Below are 23,928 nucleotides of genomic sequence, written 5' to 3'. Positions count from 1 at the left end.
AGAAGATATTTTCTTAATGAAACTATTCCTGGTGTTCCGTTTTCTAGGCTAGACCTCAAAAGTTAATTTATCCTATGAAGCATAAGAACTTTAGAATAAAATGGACAAAACAGAAAACCTGTTTTACAATTTTAGTTTTGCCACTCCCAAATAGGGTCTTGTGACAGGTCAAGTTTCAGGCCAAAGTGTGCAAGACTAATAGGTATGAAGCACCCATCTCCCCATCTTTAAAATAAAGATAATAATTCAGATCTCAAAGGCTTGTAAAAATTCTCCTAAATCACCTACATGAAAATGGCCAGCCCCCCATTATCCCATCTTTAAAATAAAAATACTAATTCAATATCCCAAAGGCTTGTAAAATTTCTCTTAAATCACATACATAGAAGTGACCCGCGCCTATCAAGTACTCAATAAATAATTACAAAATGTGCAGCAGGACCTCCTTAACTCAATATATTTGCATAAGAGATGTTCTTTTCAGCCCCAGAACCTACTGCCCAATGAATCTTTTAGGATGCTTTGGATTCAAGCAGAATGTAGGAATTCAACCCAGAATTCTGCTATGGCCTGGCTCCCACCTTTGTCTAAGTCCCTTCATCCCTCATTTCCTAACAGGTTACTAATGCTGAGCCCTGCCTGAGCTGAACTCATCTCACACCACCCTCCTGCTTGCTCAGACTCCAGACACACCAGCCTCAAGAAACGACTGCAGATCCTGTGCAATCACCTCATTCGAAAAGGCCCTTTGCTGTGAATGTAGCCAAAACAAAGCTAAGTACCCACCATGTTCCAAAGTCACCCATGTAATTCCTGCTCTGTTCTGGGGAGGCTAAATGCCAGAGAAGTGATATCTTTCACCCAGAGCAGCCCATCACTTAACCAGGTGCCTTCTGCTAGAAATATGGCCGAAAGTCACCATAATAAAAAGAACCAGGGCTTCCCTGGTAGCACAGTGGTTAAGAATCCGTCTGCCAACGCAGGGACCTCAGGTTCGAGCCCTGGTGCTGGACGATCCCACATGCTGTGGAGCAACTAAGCCCCTTCACCACAACTACCGAGCCTGTGCTCTAGAGCCCGCGAGCCACAACTACTGAGCCCGTGTTTCACAACTACTGAGGCCCGCACGCCTACAGCCCATGCTCTGCAACAAGAGAAGCCACCGCAATGAGAAGGCCGTGCACTGCAACGAAGAGGAGCCCCTGCTCCCTGCAACTAGAGAAAGCCCGTGTGCAGGAACAAAGACCCAATGCAGCCAAAAATAAATTTATTAAAAAAAAAAAAAAGAACCATTAACCCAGCCCAATTAACCAGTGACCTTTCTGAAATACAGAGACTGCAGAACCCAAGAGATACACAGAGACCTTTTCTGACTAATGTTGCCTTTTTGAAAATACAAATAGGTTGTTACTGTGTTCTAAGAATTTATCTTTCAAGGACTGGCTATTTTCTTGTCTCTGGCCAGGTCAGATTGTCTTCACTTCTTCAACAGAACTCCTCACTGAAATGACCAGACGAAGTCTCCAAGTATAAATCACAGCATCCCTGGATTCATTCGGTTCAGGGGACGATGCTCAGGGGTTAGCTCGGATTGTTGGCCGTGCCCTGAGGGTGATCTTGCTATCAGCATGATCTCATGTTTCACAGTCCTGGGTGGATACTGCTCAGTCTTGGCCTCCTTTCTCAAGGGTCTGGCTGGTCCAGAATCACCATCTGGAAACCTGTCACCCATGGGGAATGTTAAGACCTGACATGACCTTGAGAGAATGCAGCGAGTCAAATGTCAATTTTCTCCCAGTGTTCAGTCTTATTGGACACTGATCCCTTTTTTATTATGTACAGAGCCACTTCTAAATGAAATGCTTTCCTCTGACCTTGCCCACCCCGACAGGTTGCTTTATTCTGGTGTGAGGGACTTTTCCCTTGCTAGAGCGGACAGAAATAGCCTAACTACCTGGGCAAGCAGCTATTAGAGATCCCTGAAGCCTATCCACTGGGGCCAGGCGGACCCGGAGGCTGAACCTTTCTTCCTGTCCAGTGAAACACACAAGCATTTGCAACTGAGGAAAGAAAAGGAGGTGAATTCGCCCTGTGAGCTGGAATCAACTGGGTCATTCCCAGCCTGCAAACTTAAAAGAGAACCACAGGCAGAACAGGAAACGGAATGCTGTTTAGTCATTATATTTTCCCCCCTCTGGGACTACTGCACTTCTCTCTTTATCTGTGACATGAAAGATTAGCCTGTGCTTTCGTTACAAACCACTTTCCTCATCTGGACTTTCTTTTTCTTTCTTTTTTTGAATTTTATTATTTTTTTTTTTATACAGCAGGTTCTTATTAGTTGTCTATTTTATACGTATTAGCATAGGATTTTTGAAGTCTTTATCTTCGGCTTGTCACACCTTATGTGAGTTTTTGTCTTACTGACAACTGGGAAGTGAGGTTATAGCCATGTGACTCATTCCTGTGTTTCCCTCCACAAACATTTTTTGAGCACCTATGACGTGGCTGGCACCATGTCAATATACTAGGTGCTAACTAACACAAGAGACTTATTTTATTTAAAATATCCAAGAACATTTTATTGGCTGACATTACACCAGGCTATGTGCAGCCTCATAGATGACAGAGATGATATATGACCCCCTCGTATCATTTCTAAATTGAAGCAAGAGTGAGGTGGATGGTGAGAAAGTAAAAAACTAATTGTCCTCTGAAATGTTTGTACCCAGTTGGCAGGAATGTTTGAGCTACTATCAGAGATTTCATCCTAAATCAGGATGTGGGAAAGTTGACGTGGGCAATATCATGGCCATATTAATAACAGTCGTGATGACACCACGTGACCTGGCAGGTGTCCCTAAGGGGAGGAGCATTGAGAAGTGAGGAGTTAAGAAGGCCTCTGCAAGGCTCAAACAGACCAAGTCCACCTGCCAGGCTCCTGTACACCCAAACTCAGGGACCGAGTTGATTCTCATTTTAGACGCATTCTATGAAATCTGGCTGGCCACTTTTAAAATCCCAAGCAGATCAGAACTAGCAAATTAGTACACTTCGATGCTTACAGGAAAATGACAGCTGTCAGCCTCACAGGGAGAAAGGGAGGGAAAACTAAAAGGATAAAAATGCAGACACAAGGTCTACAAAAATACAGCAGACTAGGGATGCGGGGACATAGTTCTACCATGTCTTAAAGATGCGATGATTGTGACAACCAGTACTCTAGTGGAGCAACCCAGGAGGCCATGTTTAACAGGCCAGGGATGCAATCAATGTGTTTAAGAAAGATTTCCATCTAGAATGGTTAAGATTGAAAAAAAAAAAAAAAAAAGCTTAATGCAGTGGTTTTTAACCAGGGGATGATTTTGCTCTCTGGGGGACACCTGGCAAAGTCTAGAGACATTTTTAGTTGTTGCAGTTGGCTGTGGCGGTGGGGTGGGAGAGTGCCAGTGGCCAATAAGTAGAGGCCAGAGATGCTGTAAAAACATCCTATAATGCACAGGACGAGCACCCCGCCGCCATCACACACAGAGGGATATTCTGGCCCCAAATGTATGTAGTGCTGAGATTGAGAAACCCTTGTTTAATACAACAAATTTAATTATTTGAAAAATTCACTTATGTGGCCCATCTCAGTCGCTAGTGATGCAGGAGAAGGAGGCACCGCTGCGTGGTCTCTGTCAAGTTCTTTAGACCTGTCAAGGCAGCTTTGATCTTCACAATAATCTTATGAGATAGCTGAGGGAGCTGGCACAGCTTCCACTTTAGAGACAAGAGAGCTGAGAAACAGAAGGATAAATGATGCTCCCGGTGAGGTGATGAACAGATGTCCTGACTCCTCCTCTCGTGCTTGCTGCACACAACCACTGTTGTTTAGATCTACTTATTTCTAGAACAGAAAGGGAGAATCAAAGTAGTACCACTTGCTAATGTGTAACAAATTTAATTTTAATAAGTCAAAACAAAGTCACGGGACTTAGGAGGTTCACATACAACAGTTCTTCTGTTCCCTTGCTCATTCATTCTCTAAAAGCTTGTTGAGTGAGGTACAGATGTCAAGCACTGTTCTAGGGGCTGCACACACAGTGGTGAACAAAACAGACACCTCTCATGAAGCTGGCAGGTCACAAGTATCTTACACTTGCTCACTAAACATGTTGTGGTGAGTCTGGATAATATTCTCCAGCAATCGCAACAAAGCCTCACAAAATCCCAATTCCTTTCCCTATGTCTTATAGGGAAGGGTCACGCTGATGACTTCTAAGCAAGCTTTGTATATCTATGTGCCTTTTCCTCTTCTGCCTCCTGCCCCTGTCATCCAGCAAACTCATACTCATTCTTTGAGACCCAGAATAAATGTTCCCTAATAGCAGAGCTAGTAGCTTTGTCCTCTGGGCTCTCATATTATGTTGTATGTTTCAGTATCATGTTAATTACTATGAGTACTGAAACTTACCTGTTTGTGTGTTAGCCTGCTACCATTAGACTGAGTACCTTGAGGGAGGTCATAGTCGTGCTGGATTCTTCCCTTTGCCTGTTCCAGTGCCTTCTCCACCCTGCTCTGTGACCTGGGAGACTGCCCTCTGTGAACTACACCCGTGAGCTCCCTTTCCCTCTGGCTTCAGGAGGGATCTTCCAATGGGTAGCACCAGTAGGAGTTTCAGGGGGCAGGAGAGGAGTGACCTTGGAGTTTATCTTCTTCAGCTCCCTCCCCAGCAGGCCATTCTGAATCGGCTATAGCTCACTGCATCTCCCAGGGGAGGCCCAGTCATACTGGCCTCTCTCCAGGTTCCAGGACTCACCCTTGTTCACTGAGGCCAAGGGGTGGTAACGGCTCCCCACTGTCACAATGCCCCGGGTACTGCACCATCCCTTGCGACTTTGTCTAAACCCAGTCAATACATTTGCAATTAGCCCTTTTTCAAAGCTCTCCTAAAATTACAGAATTTAATTGAGCTATTTCTCCCCTTTTATAATAGTCTTACTCTTCTTAGAATCCTAGGGTCTAACAGGTACCTGGCTCAAAGAAGATGCTCAATAGATGTTTGCTAAACGTGTAAATGAAGGAATACAGATGTTACCAAAAATTTACTGTCAGTCTTAGAATTTTTTATTTATCAGAAAAGCTGCTCTCATCAAAGGCTTCACTTTCTTCAGAAGTAGAGAATTATTTTTTGAACTTGACTAGGCACAGTGCCACTTACTAGCACTGCTGTTCTTTGTCATTTTCAACTTTACAGGAAATAGAAATAAGCTGACGTCTACATTCTCCCTAGAGCATCCAACAATCCTTCCCCTGAATTCTTCATTACTAACCTCAAACACAAAACAAAATCAAAACATGAAACTTCTGTCCTAACCAACAAACCCTGGTCAGAAAGTTTCTACCTCTGGGGATACAAATGATGACAGCTGAGTAGACAAGAGAGGGAAAAGTAAATAAATTCAATGAGCCTCTCACATTTCAGCAAAAGTTTTCACCCAAAGTGAATATGACACACTAAATGAGCATCAGCCTCAAAGACCTTCTTTTGGAGCCTCACTGGTAGCTGTGTTTTCTAAGTTAGCAAGTGCCTGTTGTTAATGTGAAAATCGGTTTCAACTTTATTTGGCATCCCAGAAAACACATTATTTTTTGTAGCTATTATCCATATTTAGCCTTTACCATGCTGTCAGTGACTTGGAGAGTTAATGGTAATTATAGCTTTGACCATTTAAATATAAAGCTTTTGCAGTAAGTGAGAGGTCTCATACTGCAAACTTTTCAAAGGTTATCTTTATGACAATACTACAGGACAGGTATTATCCTGCCATTCTATGGACGGCAAAGCTGAGCCTGGGGCAGGCTGCCTGTAGAGGTGGGATCTGAATCCAAGCACATGGACTCAGAAGTCATGGGTAGAAACTGTCCTTCTCTGAATAAAAGCCACTCACCCCTAGTATCAAAGAGAGACATGTGGATAAAGGTACTTTTGAAGTTTCAATCAACCAGTCTGTTCAGGGAGACCAAGACCCTTAGTTCTGAGAATGGGTTTGGGATGATAAAAAGGAAGAGGTAAGGAGAAAAAGACTTTAAAAAAATTTTAATTTAAAAAGTCTACAAATAATAAATGCTGGAGAGGGTGTGGAGAAAAAAGAACCCTCCTGCACTGTTGGTGGGAATGTAAATTGGTGCAGCCACTATGGAAAACAGTAATGAGGGTCCTTAAAAAACTAAAAATAGAGTTACCATATGACCCAGCAATCCCACTCCTGGGCATATATCCAGAGAAAACTATAATTCAAAAAGACACATGCGCCCCAATGTTCATAGTAGCACTATTTACAATAGCCAAGACATGGAAGCAACCTAAATGCCCACTGACAGATGAATGGATAAAGAAGATGTAGTATATATACAATAGAACATTACTCAGCCATAAAAAAGAATGAAATAATGCCATTTGCGGCAACTTGGATGGACCTAGAGATTATCATACTAAGTGAAGTCCGACGGAGACAAATGTATGATACCACTTACATGTGGAATCTAAAAAAATTATACAAATGAACTTATCTACAAAACAGAAATAGACTCATAGACATAGAAAACAAACTTGTGGTTACCAAAGGGGATACCAGGGTGGGGGAGGGGAGAGATAAATTAGGAGTTTGGAATTACCATATACACTCTACTATATATAAAATAGATAAACAACAAGGACCTACTGTACAGCACAGGGGACTCTACTCAATATCTTGTAATAACCTATAGTGGAAGAGAATCTAAAAAAGAATAAATATATATATGTATAGCTGAATCACTTTGTTGTACACTTGAAACTAACACAATATTGTAAATTATATTCAAAAAAAATTTTTTTTTAACGTATTTCCAAAGGCAACATTTGTCCATGGCAGTAAAACCCCGTTTATATTTCTGTTAATAGCCTAAGAATCTTCCCCTCCAAGGGAGAGAAAGCCTAAGGCCCACACTAACTTGACTGTCTCTAAATGTTACCCAGCACCTAATATATTACAAAGACACTGCACTGCAGAACAGATGGAAGAGCATAAAGCAGATGCAGATCTGAAGTCTAAATAGAGATGAACAATTCTTTGGTTAACAACAAGAAAATGAGGTGGTGGCACAGACAACATGGAAAAGAAGCAGTTTACACCAGAGAGAAATTACTGGGAAACGCACACATTATCACAGCTGAACAGAGGAAAAAGATGGTATCTTAGCATTTGAAATGACATCCCCTTATATATTCCTGGTGTACAGAATAGGCTTCCATGGGATACTCAGGAGGAAAGCGGAAGGAAATCTTCCTCCAGATGCGCAGGCTCAGTAGTTGTGGCTCACGGGCCTAGCTGCTCCGCGGCATGTGGGATCTTCCCAGACCAGGGCTCGAACCCGTGTCCCCTGCATTAGCAGGCTGATTCTCAACCACTGCGCCACCAGGGAAGCCCCCCCACCTTTTTTTTTTTTTTTTTTTTTGGCTGTGTTCCAATAAAACTTTAAAGCCATGGGTAGGTAAAGTGGCTGTATACAAACTACCGGGGTTTCAAGGGACTTCTAGAATTGCGTTCAGTTATTATGAGTATTTTCCATACCAGAGGGAGGCACCCAAATAATCTTAGCCAAAGATTAGATGAAGGAGAGATGTGATTTCTCCTGACCAGTTTTTAACTTAATTAGTTTCATTTCAATAATTTAAAACGTTTACTGTGGACATTTCCAAATGTATATAGAAGTAGTGAGAGCAATACTATGAACCTACATGAGCTAAAACCCAGTTTCAACAGACATCAGTGTCTGCCGTTCTTGTTTCATCTCTTATTCCCGCTCCAATTATTTTTCTTGGTATTGTAGAGCAGTCTTGATGAAGTGCTTTCTTTTTAGTTTCCTTATGAAAGGTGCCTACTTCCTATATATAGTTGATTCTGGGAAGAACACTTGTCAATTCTTAAGCACACAATCCTTCAGAAGGAAAGTACTAGTCAACCAATGATCATTTTAATTCTTACATGTGGACACGTAAAAACAATGGCAGAGGGTGTGGAAAGATGAGACTCTTACTGTCAATGCAAGAGCAGAACAAAACCGGACAGGAAAATTGGTGCTTTTACGCCTCTGGCATTGTTTTAAGTATTAGCTATTGGGAAATGTGAAACCCTTCGGATACGCATTTAACTGAAGTCACAGAATTCTGTTCTGAGGCACAGAGACATGTATCGCAGTAAAAAAAAAAAAAATTAGTGAATCAATCCACAAGTTTCTGGGCTGGATTTTTATTGCAGTATTATCCTAAATGCAACCAAAAGATGCGGGGGGGCGGGCAGAGAAGATACAGCTGCTAGCTTCTAGGAAGTTAAGACTTCCAGGGCGCGGGCAGAGCAACTGCAGGAGAAAGACCCCAGCAACCATAAAGTGGAGCGCGTGTGAAAATGCAAGGCAAGAATTGTATATGCAAATGTTTAGGAGATGCAGAATAACTGGTCCCTCTCGGGGGCACACCAGCGAGGTGGAGAGCAGGGGCTCAGCCGCTGAGACAGGGGAGATGGGAATGGAGCTGATGCACTCAGTCAAGGGGCTGACAGTAAACGCATAAACAACCCTTAAAAGACTTGCGGGAAGTGAAAATGCACCGACCACTCCTTTCCTAAGCCCTGAGGAGATGGCTTTCATCATGTAATTTGAGACTTCCTGTACTTTGTGAAAGGTAAAGCCATCTTCTACTGCGATGGAAAGAGTCCTACTTCCTGTTGTTTCCTAACATAAGTTTCAGTTTTATTTTCCGTTTAAGTCCAACTTTCTTGCTTTGTTAAGAACACCTGCAAAAATCAACACTTTTTTTTAAACATTTTTATTGGAGTATAATTGCTTTACAACGTTGTGTTAGTTTCTGCTTTGTAACAAAGTGAATCAGCTATACATATACGTATGTTCCCATATCTCTTCCCTCATGCGTCTCCCTCCCACCCTCCCTATCCCACCCCTCTAGGTAGTCACAAAGCACCGAGCTGATCTCCCTGTGCTATGGGCTGCTTCCCACTAGCTATCTACCTTACGTTTGGTAGTATATATATGTCCATGCCTCTCTCTTGCTTTGTCCCAGCTTACCCTTCCCCCTCCCCGTATCCTCAAGACCATTCACTAGTAGGTCTGTGTCTTTATTCCCATCTTACCCCTAGGTTCTTCATGACCTTTTTTTTTCTTCTTAGATTCCATATATATATATGTGTTCAACACGATCTTCTTATGTGTTAGAGTTAGCTCTCTATCCATAAGGCAAACGGTTCCTTGTTCCCACCCCTGTAGCTTCTGTTCTATTGGCGCCCTTGCCACCCTTTGAGGTGTCTCTAATACAGACACTGACACATCCTCCCCCACCTCCTGCTCCTCCCAAGTTCCACTAAAGGGCACGCTCAAATCCTGCACTTCTGGCCTTGTTTTACAAAAGTTCCCTCACGTTTCAATTTAGTGACATAAATAGTCATATTGGAGTAGTCTTTTGGTTTCTAAAGCCAAAAAGGGGAGACAAAATTGCCTTTAGAGAAAATATTCTGCAAGCCCTGTTGACCCATCACAAAGTCTTCAAGACATTCCTAGCTGGTTGCTTTCTAGAGCTGGTTAGCATCAGCGCTAGAGTGAAGAGAATATGTTGCCATATACGCAGGAGTGAAACAGGTGAAGGCAGAAGGCCAGGAGAAGACGGGAGATGAAGTAAAGTATGAGAGTGAGAACGAGGGTATCTGATTCTGTGACACGGGCATCCGCATTGCTTTACATGTGTCCTCAGAGAGGTTCTGGGACACACCAAAGCTTACCTTCCGCTCAGCCTTTCCCACCTGGCGGGAGAATTGCTGGAGAAGGGGATGATGGAGAAATTTTGTGGACCTGATGGCTTCACAAGGTGAGGACTTAAATTGAGACCTAACTGTCCTTTGTAGAAAAGAAAGGACCGCCGACAGAATAAGGTGAATTCCGCAAGTACCTCCCATGACTTCTCCTATACTACTCCTCACACGGCCACTGTTTAAGTTTTATTACCCTGCTAAGGGCAGGGCTCAGGTAATGCAGCTCTGTTACTTCTGATGGTGACCACCCAAGGGAGTGGAAATGTCCTGCAAGGAGGCATGATCATAATGAGACCATCCTGAATTTAGTTATCCTGGCACCCTCATCACTACTAAACTTGCTAAGTATTCCCAACTCTCCATCTTTGGACTTGGCCATCTTCAAAATGTCCACAACATTGGCTCATTGATTAGGACCTGGCCAGAGAGCTCCAGGTGGCTAATTGGTAAAGCAATAGCTCAAAAAGGAATTGTCTTTAAATCATGGGCATTGGACATTTTTATGTAGGTTTTAAGAGATATTAAATACATTTTCACCAGACATCCATTGAAGCCATATGGCAGCCTTGAATAAGTAGAACAAATTGGGCATAACAGAGCATCATTTATTTAAGAATGGCAAGACATACTGTTAAGGGCACATTTTACAAGTTGGGGCTAGAAACTCAGGAGTCTAGGCCGTAGAGAAGAGTACTTCTACTCAGTCCCTTTAAGGAGGGGCTGAGGACAATACAAGGGCAGACAGAATCCAAAGAGCAGGGAGACAGTTTTGAAACCATTCTCCAGATTCCAAGAGGAAAATCAAAGACATAAAAGAGCGTAATGGGGCTTCCCTGGTGGCGCAGTGGTTGAGAGTCTGCCTGTCGATGCAGGGGACACGGGTTTGTGCCCCAGTCTGGGAAGATCCCACATGCCGCAGAGCAGCTGGGCCCGTGAACCATGGCCGCTGAGCCTGAGCGTCCGGAGCCTGTGCTCTGCAACGGGAGAGGTCACAACAGTGAGAGGCCCGCGTACCGCAAAAAGGAAAAAAAAAAAGAGCGTAATGATTGTGTGTCCCTGCTTTCACCCAGTACGTCAGCTGGAACTAGAGGCCTTCTTTTGGGTCCATTCAGTCATTTAATTTAACACTTACTTAGAATCTATTAATAGAGCAAGTCATACGGATCAGACCCATAACAGGTTCATGGACACTTAAGTGCTCCGTGAATGGGCATCCGGGACTCTCTGATTCTCCTAAAGTGTATGTAAAATCTGTACAGAGGAGCTTTTCTTAAGAGCATGTTTCACAGCTTTAATGAAATTAAAATCCTTGTGACCGAAAAAAGGTTCAGAACCATGGAGCTCCCTGTCTGAGACTGTAAGACATACAGTGCAAGACACTGAGGTGAGAGTGACTGCCCCGCCCCCTGCCACAGCCTTTTAAAGTAAAAGGCATAGACCCTGTTTATTCTGAAGAAGGTGGCTAAGGAGACTCCATAAACTCCAGAGAATTCTTCAAGTCTTACAATGCTTTGATTCTAAGAAAATAATTTTTACTATCTGTAAGATCAAAAAATGTCCTAAAGAAACACAACCAAAAGGGGAAGATAAATAAAAGCTGTTAGAAATGAGGTGTTCCGAGAAGACTGAGGCCATCTGGTTCCTATTATTCCTAAGCGAGGATACATCATTTCATGAGCTTGAGACAGAGGTATCACTTCACCAGCACGTGGACAGAGTGGTTTGCTGGAAAGATGCAGAGATGGGGAGAAGAACGTTTTGTTCATCCTCACCTCTAGCTGTTGAGACAAAACTCTAATTTGGCTTTTCAGTACGTACTTCCATCCTATTTTTGTTAATGAGTTTGAAATCTATATGTAATGTATAGATATTAAATCAAAGTTATCTAGGCCTGCCGATGCAAGGGACATGGGTTCGTGCCCCGGTCCGAGAAGATCCCACATACTGTGGAGCAACTGGGCCCGTGAGCCATGGCCGCTGAGCCTGTGCGTCTGGAGCCTGTGCTCCGCAACGGGAGAGGCCACAACAGTGAGAGGCCCGTGTGCCGGCAAAAAAAAAAAAAAAAATTTGTGTTCTGTCTTCTGTCATCTTCCCTTTGTTTTTCATGACTTGATCCATTTAAGCCCTTAACACTTTTCTTCACTGAGGTTTTTGTTTTTCTGTTTGTTGTTTTTTGAGCAGGAAACAAATGTAGAAGTGTATATTCACTCTGCTTTCACTGTTTTTGAGAGTGTTTTAGAAATCAATATTGATTTGCCTGAGAGCCCAGGCAAATATTTTAAGTAGGCATTTCATCAGTAGCTATTTATAAGACAATAACCAACATATGCTTATCTGTAATTTATAGGTGAAGAAGATGAGGCCCATCCTGCTTCTAGTAAGTCATTTGCTGGACTGATATAAATATCGAACACCTTATGCCCCAGTCCCCTTTTCACTTAACCTTCCTAATTTTAGGTTTCTGTAGAGCATTGCCTTCTTGACAGTCTATGGCTGCTGTCAGGTCTCAAATACCTGAGAATTGCGTCAGGCAATCAATACCTCTGTCATGCTCTATTACAGCTGATCAATATGGACAAGGATGCAATGAGGTGGAAGCGAGATGTTTTATTCAATCAAGTTTTGGGTCTCTTTCATCCACCCCAGTACTTTGGTAGTGTTTACAAAACTTTTATACTCTCATCTAGTTTATTTTAGCTAGCACATTTGTTTTCTTTGCATGAAACACCTGCACATCCTTCAGAGTTTCAGAGTCAGTTCATCAGCATGAATAGGTCTGGATCCTAGACTCATCTCTGCCCTTGTTTGTGTGATTGGAGGTAAATACTACCACGATAGGCATCTCTCATCTATGTAACGGGAGCTATTAAGACTCACTGGTCAGCTGGGGTCAGCAGACATATTTAGCATGGTTGGCACAATAAAGAAATTTTTTTTTTTGGAATGTGATTGTCTTTAGTGGTGGTTGATGGGGGGGAAAGAACGCCACAGTTTTCTGTAGTAATCACTACTTCTACTATGGTAACGTCACCAGGCTGCTTCACAAATTCCTATGAATTTTCCACTCCCTAAATGTACTTGAGGTTTTTTTTTTTTTTTGCGGTATGCAGGCCTCTCACTGTTGCGGCCTCTCCTGTTGCGGAGCACAGGCTCCTGACGCGCAGGCTCAGCGGCCATGACTCACGGGCCCAGCCGCTCCACGGCATGTGGGATCTTCCCGGACCGGGGCATGAACCCGTGTCCCCTGCATTGGCAGGCAGACTCTCAACCACTGCGCCACCAGGGAAGCCCTACTTGAGTTTTTTTACACCATGACTGTTCTCTCATATCCCCTTTAGCACTAACCTCCTTTGAGTTTATGGACACTGCAAATAATGTTAGCCAAAATACCCCAGAATCCTGGGGGCAGCAGAGGTAGACTAGCTGTGGAGTACGTTAAGAAATAAAGCAACCTACCGTATGCTAACACATATATATGGAATTTAAGAAAAAAAAAAGTCATGAAGAACCTAGGGGTAAGACAGGAATAAAGACACAGACCTACTAGAGAACGGACTTGAGGATATGGGGAGGGGGAAAGGTGAGCTGTGACAAAGCGAGAGAGAGGCATGGACATATATACACTACCAAACGTAAAATGGATAGCTAGTGGGAAGCAGCCGCATAGCACAGGGAGATCAGCTCGGTGCTTTGTGACCACCTAGAGGGGTGGGATAGGGAGGGTGGGAGGGAGGGAGTCGCCAAGAGGGAAGAGATATGGGAACACATGTATATGTATAACTGATTCACTTTGTTATAAAGCAGAAACTAACACACCATTGTAAAGCAATTATACCCCAATAAAGATGTTAAAAAAAAAAAAAAAGCAAGCTTCCTCTCCTTCAATATGTTTGTGGGTTTTTCTTTGATCAATGCCCAAGAACTAGCTGATTCCTCTTTCTATATATTTCCATTTCCTGAATGGACATTAGTGTCAGCGATATCATTACCACCCACTATCTCTTCTCCTATCTCACTCTATGTGTTTGCCATATTTAGATTATGAATTCCCAGAGGGTAGGATGTTCTCGTTTGAGTTTTTTCATCTTCCTTTTCTAAATGTTTATTTGGATTACAATTTTTTGCATTGTATACACAACACATTAAATGGAAACATTCCTCACTTTTATTTGGTCTCTTTTCAAGACGTTAGGGAGTCACAGAACTCACTGTGTGCTGAATTAGTACTTTCTGGAGTTTGGCCATTAAAAGGAAAATTAATGACACATATGAGATAGTCTTTCTTAGCAGTCTCCTCTGTACATCCTTGACAGTCTTCTAGATCATACACTTGATCTTATAATCCAAAAGACAACAACAGTGACGTATTTCTTGGATTAAAGAGGAAGAACACATTGCAAATGAACAGGGAACAAACAAGGATAAAGAAAAGATAAATTATACAATCAGCAGGCCAAGGGGTCATTGCATCAGCTGAATGTAATTATTAGGTAAATGGGGATCACAGGAGTTTAAAGTTCAAACCAAATGGAGCAGGGGTAAGTTAACACATCTCTAATTATCAGACTGAGAAACCATGATTCATTGGTTGGAATTCTGAGAGTTGGCCTGAATGCAAGGAAAAGAGTGTGAAAGAGTGCAATAAACATAATTTTTGAAGATGTCTTATGTCATTTGTGTCGTAGCAGCTTTTATATGTTTCCTCACTAAATTTTATTTCAGGGGAAGAACCTGTGATGACTGACTGGACAAAGAAGATGGTCAATTAATCAGCCTGAGTGATGAGGTTCCTCCAGCAAGGCCCTGTGATGAACTTTGATACCAGGTAATGGTCACTGTGAAACGGATGTTCATATATGGCCTTTAAAGGAATCCAGTAAACATTCAGGACCCCCCAACAACAAACACCGAGTGAGCATGTAGGTATGAATACTGCATGACATGGATCTATGGTTGTAAGAAATGAAAGTGTGGATTTAGGAGAATGTGAAGAAAAATAAAGAAAGAGAGTCTGGCCACAGACCAAATAAACACAAAGGACAATAGTTAAATGATGACTGTGTGAGGGTTCTTGCACATGAAGTTGGCACTCTTCCAGAATTGATGTCTTTGATGGGGTAACAGGACGCTATATCAAAGAAGAAGGTGCATTCCACCCAAATTCATAAGGATTTTTTTGTTTTATGCATTATGAAATATACTACAGACAATATAAAATGTAGAGTCTAATAATAACAAACACCTGTGTACCTCTTAGCAGCTTAAGATACAGAAAACTGTGCACAAACCCTTCCCTGAGTTCATCTCCTGTGCTCCCCTCGGATGTAACCAAGATTCTGAATTTTGTGTTATTTCCTTATTTTTCTTTATATATGTATTTTGTACACACTGCGATATTTAAAATAGATAACCAACAAGGACCTACTGTATAGCACAAGGAACTCTGCTCAATATTCTGTAATAACCTAAATGGGAAAAGAATTTGAAAAAGAATAGATACATGTACATGTATAACTGAATCACTTTGCTGTACACCTGAAACTAACACAACATTGTTAATCACCTATGCTCCAATATAAAATAAAAAATTTTTTAAATTAACAAAAAAGAATAGTGTTTAGCACATAAAAAAACATAAAGTTTGCCCGTTTATAAACTTTATGGACACTTCATATAAATGGAATGATACTATATACGTATTTTTCTGTGATTAGCCTTTTTGGTCAACACTATTCATCCACGTGGACACAAATAGATAATAAGATCCACTGGTTTTCCTGCTGTGATAGGAGGACATTATATGAAGATGCCAAGATTGGTTTATCCATTCTAAGTCAAAGGTTAATTGGGTAATTTCCAGTTTTATGCTATTAAAATCAAAGCTGTTTTGAGCATTCTGGTGCACGTCTCTTGGTATATAAATGATTCACTAGGCCACACTTCTCTAGACTAGAACCTCCAAAGCTATTTTGAATACGTATAGTGATGGCTAGCCTCCTCATTTTGTTCCTGGTTTTAAAGGGGCTTCTGAAAGTATTTCACCATTGAATGCGATGTTCGCCATAAGTTTTTTGTGGATATACTTCATTAGGTTAAGAAAATTCCGTTCGCTTCCTAGTTTGCTGAGAAGTTTTATCATGAATGGTTGTAAAATTTTACTGAATGATTTTTTGATATGTATTGAGATGATATGATTTTCTCCAGTCAGCTGATACGATGAATTATATTAATTTTCTAATAATGGACTAACCTTGCTTCCAGGGTTAAACCAAATTTACGATACATCATTTTAAAATCCATTGCTTAATTTGGTTTGCTAATGTTCTTTTTACCTGTTAATGTTCTAGATATTTGAATCGTGAATAATTTTATTATCATACTGTCTGTGTCAAGTTTTGGATCCACGGTTAATATTGGCCTTGTAGAATAAGTTTGGGATTATTCCCTCTTTTACTATTGTCTAAAACAGTTCATGTATTTCGGAATTGAATATTTGGCATAACTCATATGTAAAACCTTCTGGTCTAGTGATTTCCAGTAGAAAAATAATTTAATTACTGATTTTATTTCTCTCATGATAGGATCATTCGGGTTTTCCATTTTTTTCTCAAATGAGTCTTGATTATTTATATGTATTTTGAGATTGTCCATTTTACCTAAATTTTCAACTTTATCTGCATAAAGTAGTTAATAATTTTGCCTTATCTAATTAACTTCTTGTGCATTTGTAACTACAGACTTTATACCCATTATGTTGCTTATTTGTGCAGTTTTTTGTGTGTGATCAGTCTCATTAATTCATTATAATTTTCAAAAAGTAATGGTGTTTCTATCTGTGTTTTCAATTTCATTGGTTTTTGTTATCTTAATTTTTCCCCCAGTATCTCTGGGCTTACTCTGCTGCTCTTTTTCAAATTTTTCAGTTGATGACTCACTCAGTACATTTTTTCCTCTAATATAAGCATTCGAGGCTATAAATTTCTCTTTAAGTATTGCTTTAGCTTCTTGTTACATATTTTCTGAAGTATTACTTATATTATCACCTAATTTATATAGTTTCCATTATGATTTATTCTTTGATCCATAGGTAATTTATAAGTGGGTTTTAAAACTTCCATACATATGCATTTATCCTTTTATGACTGATTTGTTTATATTCTGTGTGATCAAATGGATTCTTTAACATTTGTTGAGACTTTCTTTATGCCCTAGAATATGATTAATTTTTATGAATTTTCTGTGTCTCCCTTAAAGGAATTTCTACTCTCCAGCTGTCAGAAGACTGTTCTATATATGTCCTTGAGGTCAAGCTTATTCATTGTGTTGTTCTTGTTTTCTATATTCTAATATGGGACTTCCTGGTGGCACAGTGGTTAAGAATCTGCCTGCCAACGCAGGGGACACGGGTTCAATCCCTGGTCCGGGAAGATCCCACATGCTGTGGAGCAACTAAGCCTGTGTGCCACAGCTACTGGGCCTACGCTCTAGAGCCCGTGAGCCACAACTAATGAGCCCGTGTGCCACAACTACTGAAGCCCGTGTGCCCTAGAGCACACGTGCTGCAACTGATGAGCCCGCGTGCTGCAACTACTGAAGCCCACACACCTAGAGCCTGTGCTCCACAACAAGAGAAACCACTGCAATGAGAAGCTCGCACACCACAACAAAGAGTAGCCCCCACTTGCCGCAACTAGAGAAGGCCCACACGCAGCAATGAAGACCCAATGCAGCCAAAAAATAAATAAAATTTTAAAAAAAGGTAAAAATTCCCTACTATGATGTGGAGTCGTGTATTTCTCACTGTAATTCTATAGACTTGTCTTTACAATTTGAAGCTATACTATTTATTACATATAAATTCAACACTATTACAGTTTCCTGAAGAATGCTAACTTCTGAGAAAATTCAGTACACCTCCTTATCTCTAGCATAGTGTTTTTTGGCTTTAATTCTGTTTTTGTTTGATATTATTATTGTATTAATGAAAGCTTCCTTTAGGTTAATGTTTGCCTGGAATACCTTTTCCTCACCTTTACTTTCAACCATTCTGTGTCTCTTCTAAACAACACATAGCTGGATTTTGTCTGATAGTGTGTGTATGTGTGTTAATCTAGTTTGACAATTACTGTCTTTTTAGTAGGGAAGGATAATACAGTTGCATTGATTTTGGTTACTGAAATAACTGGATACGTTTCCACAACTTTATTTTGTGGCATCTGTTCCACTGTTTCTATACTTCTATTATCACTTTTCCCTCTTCTTGAGGATTTTTGAAGTTTTTCTCTCTCTTTGCAGTTTTTCTTCCACAAGCTTAGAAATCAGACTACGTGCAATCTCCATCACTTGGAGTCATGGAAAGCAAGTCTTCCGTGGCGTGGGTTTTATTTTTCCTAATTCGCCTACTGAGAATGTCACCCTTTGGACTCCTGGGGTTTTGGTTTTTGTGAAGGACATCTGATTCAACCTCCAACCTGCTCAGAGTCCAGGTTTTAACTCCTGTCCATCTCTCTTCACATGTGCAAAGCTCTAAAACCTAGACCATAAATGCCAGCTCCAGGATTTGCTTACCCCTGTGAAGCAGAGCTTTCTGGACGTTTTTAACTTTGTATCTCTATGTCTATCTGCCTATCTATTGATCTATGGATCTATCAATCTGTCATCACCTAGCATGCTTAAGTGCAAACTGGGAGGGTTTTTCTCTAAATAGCTTGGTCATTCGTCTTGCTAGAAATGAAAGACCATGCTTTGGTTCTGATGCATTCATTTCCTTATGTTGTTTTGACAGGTTTATGCAGGCCTGGGACAATGCGGAAAAAGTAACATATTTGTTTTGTATGTCTCCTATAAAATGTGCAGAATTCTACTCTCAGATGATATTATTCAGAGATCAAGGAAACAAAAAGGATTAACCCTAATAAAATGCTTTCCCTTCTACTATGTATATTATTTTCCTATACTCACTTTATTTAATCTTTATAATGACTCCATGAAAGAGTTATTGTTATCCTCATTTTATACATGAGACCACATTTTGAGACTACTAAATTACTGAATTGGGATTCAAACTCTTGCTTATTGAATTCCAGAGTCCATGCCCTTTATCCTGACTCCTGCGGCTTTTCCTCAAGTAAAGAGCTCTGAGGGATTCTTTCCAGAGCTGGTAAAAACAATGCTGGTTAGTCCTTCACTGGTAATTTTCATAGGGAACAATGCAGCTATTTACCCAGCGTTGGTTAGAACTCTGCTAATTGCTAGCACTCATTCTATTAGCAAACATGGTATTTATTGACTCTAGAAAGAGATCAGATTGTGGGAAAACATAAACAGTGATAACATAAACAAATGCTTTCAAAGCAAACCTTTGTTTGGGTCCTAAGGTCAAGCAACTTTTATTTTTAATTGCCATTTTTACTTTTGACCAAGTATCTCATATTTCACACTCTTCAAACCTCTGAAAGTAATTAAGCCTTGCGTGAAAACCTCCTGATGCTGGTTCACATTCTCATTCTCATTAAATACAACGTATTTGTTCATGCAAGAGCCCGTGTAGCCCTGCAAGCTAAGCCTAAAGTATTATTGGAAGCAACCTTGCCAAAATGGATGACCCAAGAATGCCATAGATAAGTTAATCTTATTTAATCTCTCTGCTTTATCGCTTTGGAATTTACCACAGGCCAAGGGTTGAGGAAAAGGCTATCTCTCCCTGTCTTTCCACAGGTCCCCCTTTCCCTAGCTGAACTTGAATGTCTAAAGTGGATCCAAGAGAACTCCAGCATGTGGGCAGCATAGAAAACAAACCATAAAGATGGTACATGGGCCCATTTTCATTGGTCACTGGCTGCCTTACCAGTGGAAGAGAACCATTTCTACTTAAAACCAGGTTGAAAGCAACATCTCCAGAAACAGCTTACTCTCAAGCCCTATGGGAAGGGGTTAAAGTTTGGATCACTATAATTTAGAGTCAGTGATCACAAATGCAAAACTAAGTCGGGCAAGTTTTCTCTTCTGAGGCTTCATACATGACCAAAGAGACGAACATGGCAGTATAAAGTGAAGGGAAGCAAAGGTGCATTGTTTCCATTATATGTAGCCACGTGTATTTGCAAAGTGGCTCATGAGATGTTGTCACACTCTAGGATCTAAATCCTTCCTCGTGCAAGGTTTGCCCCCAAATACAATTTAGAGAAAGCAAGGTACTAGCATGTTCTCCCAGTGCGTAGCTCCAGCTGTCTTATTAAAATGAAATGGGTGGGCTTCCCTGGTGGCTCAGTGGTTTAGAGTCCGCCTGCCGATGCAGGGGACACGGGCTCGTGCCCCAGTCCGGGAAGATACCACATGCCGCGGAGCGGCTGGGCCCGTGAGCCATGGCCGCTGAGCCTGCGCTTCCGGAGCCTGTGCTCCGCAACGGGAGAGGCCACAACAGTGAGAGGCCAGCGTACCGCAAAAAAAAAAAAAAAAGAAATGGGTGTGTTTACGTAATCTGGGCATTCAGGAAAATAATTAGGCAATTCTGTGTAATTTTCCCCGAAGAGTTGAAATTGAACGAAAATCAACTGCATATCTGGGTCTGGGCCTGCTTCGGCCTCCAATGCAAAAATGACTATGAATTCCAAGTGATCAAAAAGCTCAGAAGCGCTCACCCCTGACAATTTTTTCCCTCCTTGGGATGGAAAGCATAACAACTGCTTTTCTGAAACAAATTATGATCAGCTGGTGTTGTTTTTATTATTTTAAGACCTTCTACTGATTAGACCAATAGCTCTTTATTACTAATTGAATACACATGAAAAGAAAAACCCTAACGCCTTCCCATGCTAAACGGGAACGGAAATCTAGATCAAACGGGGGTGTGCGCTTGTGTATTTTAATAAGAGGCAATAATCATATATTAGCAGCTTCTCATTAATGCTTATGATTGACAGTAATAAGAAATGGTTACAGGAGAAGGGATGCAAACACTGTATCTTTTTAAATGATTTTAACCACTCATTTCTGGCTCACATTTGAAGTATGCTTTGAACTGTAGCCAAGACTAGGGCTGTCGTATACAAAACTGAAATGGTTAATTCTCCCACCCCTTCCTTGTTCTGACATTGTGGGGCGCATTGTCAGTGCTTTATATACCTAAGGGGGAATATGTAAAAAGTCTGTTTTAACACCGTAATCTGGACATGAGTATCTCATGCATTTTGCTGATTTCCATGCAGCAGAATTCTGTTTTCCTCGTGTGTCTGAGATTTCTGTGTCTTTTTTGGGGCAGCTAAGGGGAGGTGGGCAGTTTGGTGCTGTGGGATTCGCTTCACCAAAGAAGTGGCTGGTTAAGCAGACACGCTGACCACAGGCAACCGCGTATGTAAACGCACAGACACACGTGACCTAACCTTGGCAAATTTCTTGTCTGCAAATGATTTCCTTCGAAATGACACTACTGAGATTCTGAGTTGACCTTTGTACGTTCTCTCCACGTGCACAGGGGACTGGGCCATCTTGTCATTTTCATGATGGCGATGGGAGGAGCAAAATAAATGCGTGTAGGCTTTATTCTGTCTCGAGTGCCCAGATCAACCACGAAATCAATAGCCACAACATTTTCTTTAGCTGAGCAAGGAATTCCAAAAGCAAATCCCTGTGTAAATGACAGCACAACGTCCTCATTCTTAGTCAAAATATACCTTTCAGTTCAGTTGTTAGGGTGTCATGGCAAATGCAAAGCATTTTCCTAGTGCCATTTTGTAGCCAAGCAACTCAGAGAGGAGCGCGGCCCCTCAAAGTGCAGTGAGCTCATCTCTGATTAGCTGCACTGGCCACTCTATGCTAAACTTGAGTTTGGGATAGAATCAAGGACAAAATTATCATTACTGATGCCTCCCAGTGATTTCATATTACAGGCCTCAACAGAAATATGGCCAAGGTAGCCAGGATGCTGCTGGTGGTATTTAATGACCCAGAGGGGATTGTGACTCTGCACGATCAGACTCAGGAGAAAGAAAACACTGTAGGTCTGCTCCCAAAAGCCAGCTCCAAGCAGCAGCAGAAGGGAAAGAAAAGGCTCAAGCGTTCTTCAGAAACGAGAAGAAACCAGTTCGAACCTAGTTTCTAGGGAACACACATACATGGTGACAGGAGGTTATTTTCTCATTAGGCAACTGAGACTTATCTTGACTGTATTACTATATATGTATCGTGCCCCAAGCACTCTGGTGGGGAGGTTCTGCAGAAATAAGAGTTCTTAGTAATTGCCGGCTCTGTCAGCCAACCGCACAGCGGCAGGTAGCTCCATGCGTTTAGTTTAAGCAGCAGAGGGGCACATTCTGGGGCCCCAAGCAGAAACTGCAAGCCTGCCCTCCTTTGTCCTATGTTAGTGATCGCATCCTGATCACATTCTTAGCAGCATCATGTTTACCTGGGCACCTTATATTGTTCAAACTCAGCGTATTCTCTAAATTCAATTTCAGAAACAGGCAGTGGTGGTAGTAAGGCAAAAATCAGAATTTCTCTAACAAATGTGGAAACTGAGGCACAGATTTTTTTAAGGCCAAGGAAGCAGGTAATTCTAGAACTGAAAGGGTCCTAAGGGAACTCATTTCAGCCTCTAATTTCACAGATTAGGAAACTGAATGAGAAAGATCACATGGTAAGTTAGTAAGAGAGAGAGAGCTGAGATTCCACAAACACTTGGAATCCAGTGCTCTTTTAAAATGCAGCATCACACATGGCCAGAGGGGTGGTCTCCTTCCTTCATGGGCCTTCCTGTGTGCAGTGGCTGTGGAGCCAGGGATGCAAATGCTATGTGACAGTGACTCCATCTTGCTTGCCATTTTATTGTCAATTCCTAGCACAGAACCTACTCTGTGATAGGTACACAATACATAATAGGTGAATGAATAAGTGTCTTGTAATAGACACTAGGCATTTTTAGGAATAGATTGCTGACATTTGGCATACAGGCAGAGAGAGAAAAGGGGATATGTAATCTAGACCAGAGAGAAGCTCTAGACCAGAAAGAAAGGGGATATATAATCTACATGCCAGTCGTCTCTGTAAATACGATACACCTAGAAATAGTTTAGAAACCTGCGTTGGGTGGCCAGGGGTTCTGAATCAGGCCATGAAACAAGATGGCAGAGTTCTGAGTAGCTTCAATCATCTTAAATGTAGACTCCCTCAGGCTGACTCAGTAGACCCCTTACTGAGCATGATTCCAGGGATGGTTAAAAACCCTTCCCCAATTTCTAAACCCACATCTCCTCTCCCCTCCCCAAATGTGCTCACCATCCATTCTTTCTACATGAAAGGCTATGGTTCTCGCCGGGGGGTCATTTCAAACTACATCTCCTCTCTCACCATCTAGTAGAGAAAAGCCGCTGTTACATACAGGAATTGTACCCTTCAGGTGCTTTTGGCAGGAACAAGATCAATACCACTGAAGAAAGACTTTAATGACTCTGTTTTAAGGCACGTTATCTGGAGATGGGGGTAAGCAACTGGAGCTGAGTGATATTAGGATGGTAACAGCTTGATTTGCCTTGATTACGGTTCATCAGGTTCTTTCACTTCCATTTTCTTATCTGACCATCTTGACCCTATGGTATAAGTAAAAACAATTTTCTTTCTTTCAGAGTGGAAATCAAGGTTTGGAGTGGCTACGTCACATGCTCAAGGTCAGACATCTAGGAGAAACTTGCACTCAGGGCTTCTAGTACTAAGTCCACCGTTCTTCCCATTTTTCTAAGGACGTGAAGTCCAAGGCGGGCAAAGGCTCTCTCTCCCTTTGATCTCTCCTATGTAGGCTAGTTCAGGTTGTCTGCTGAGCAGGTTAAAAGCTGGGCCCCGGCAGCTGTCTCTTTCTTCTATCAGCTCAAGAACTTTCATCCAAAGAATGAGAAACTTCTGTGTAAACCCAACCTGTCAGTCTCCTACAATTTATTTCTCTTGTCTTTCACGCATACGATATTTTGCTCGAAGCCTACAGAAATTGTCCAAGTTGAAATTCCAATTAACCCTGGCAGTAAGTGCTGTAACGATAGGGGAGTGTTTATTCTTTATGAAATGAGAATGAACCTCAAATGTTATTGGAATCTG

General features: G+C 41.5%; 1 protein-coding gene across 1 annotated transcript in view; it reads right to left on the bottom strand.

The window, feature by feature from the left end:
• Positions 1-23,928, bottom strand: part of SAMD12 (sterile alpha motif domain containing 12) — a 412,832-nt gene that overhangs the window by 66,238 nt on the left and 322,666 nt on the right. The gene's annotated exons all lie outside the window — the stretch shown is intronic.

This window comes from Delphinapterus leucas, chromosome 17 (genome assembly GCF_059928025.1).
Source record: "Delphinapterus leucas isolate spDelLeu-1000000601 "Yukka" chromosome 17, BTC_Dleu_Yukka2, whole genome shotgun sequence".
In the NCBI taxonomy this organism is placed as follows: Eukaryota; Metazoa; Chordata; class Mammalia; order Artiodactyla; family Monodontidae; genus Delphinapterus; species Delphinapterus leucas.
The sequence above is the reverse complement of the archived record's forward strand: the minus strand, read 5'-3'. Positions and strand labels throughout refer to the sequence as shown.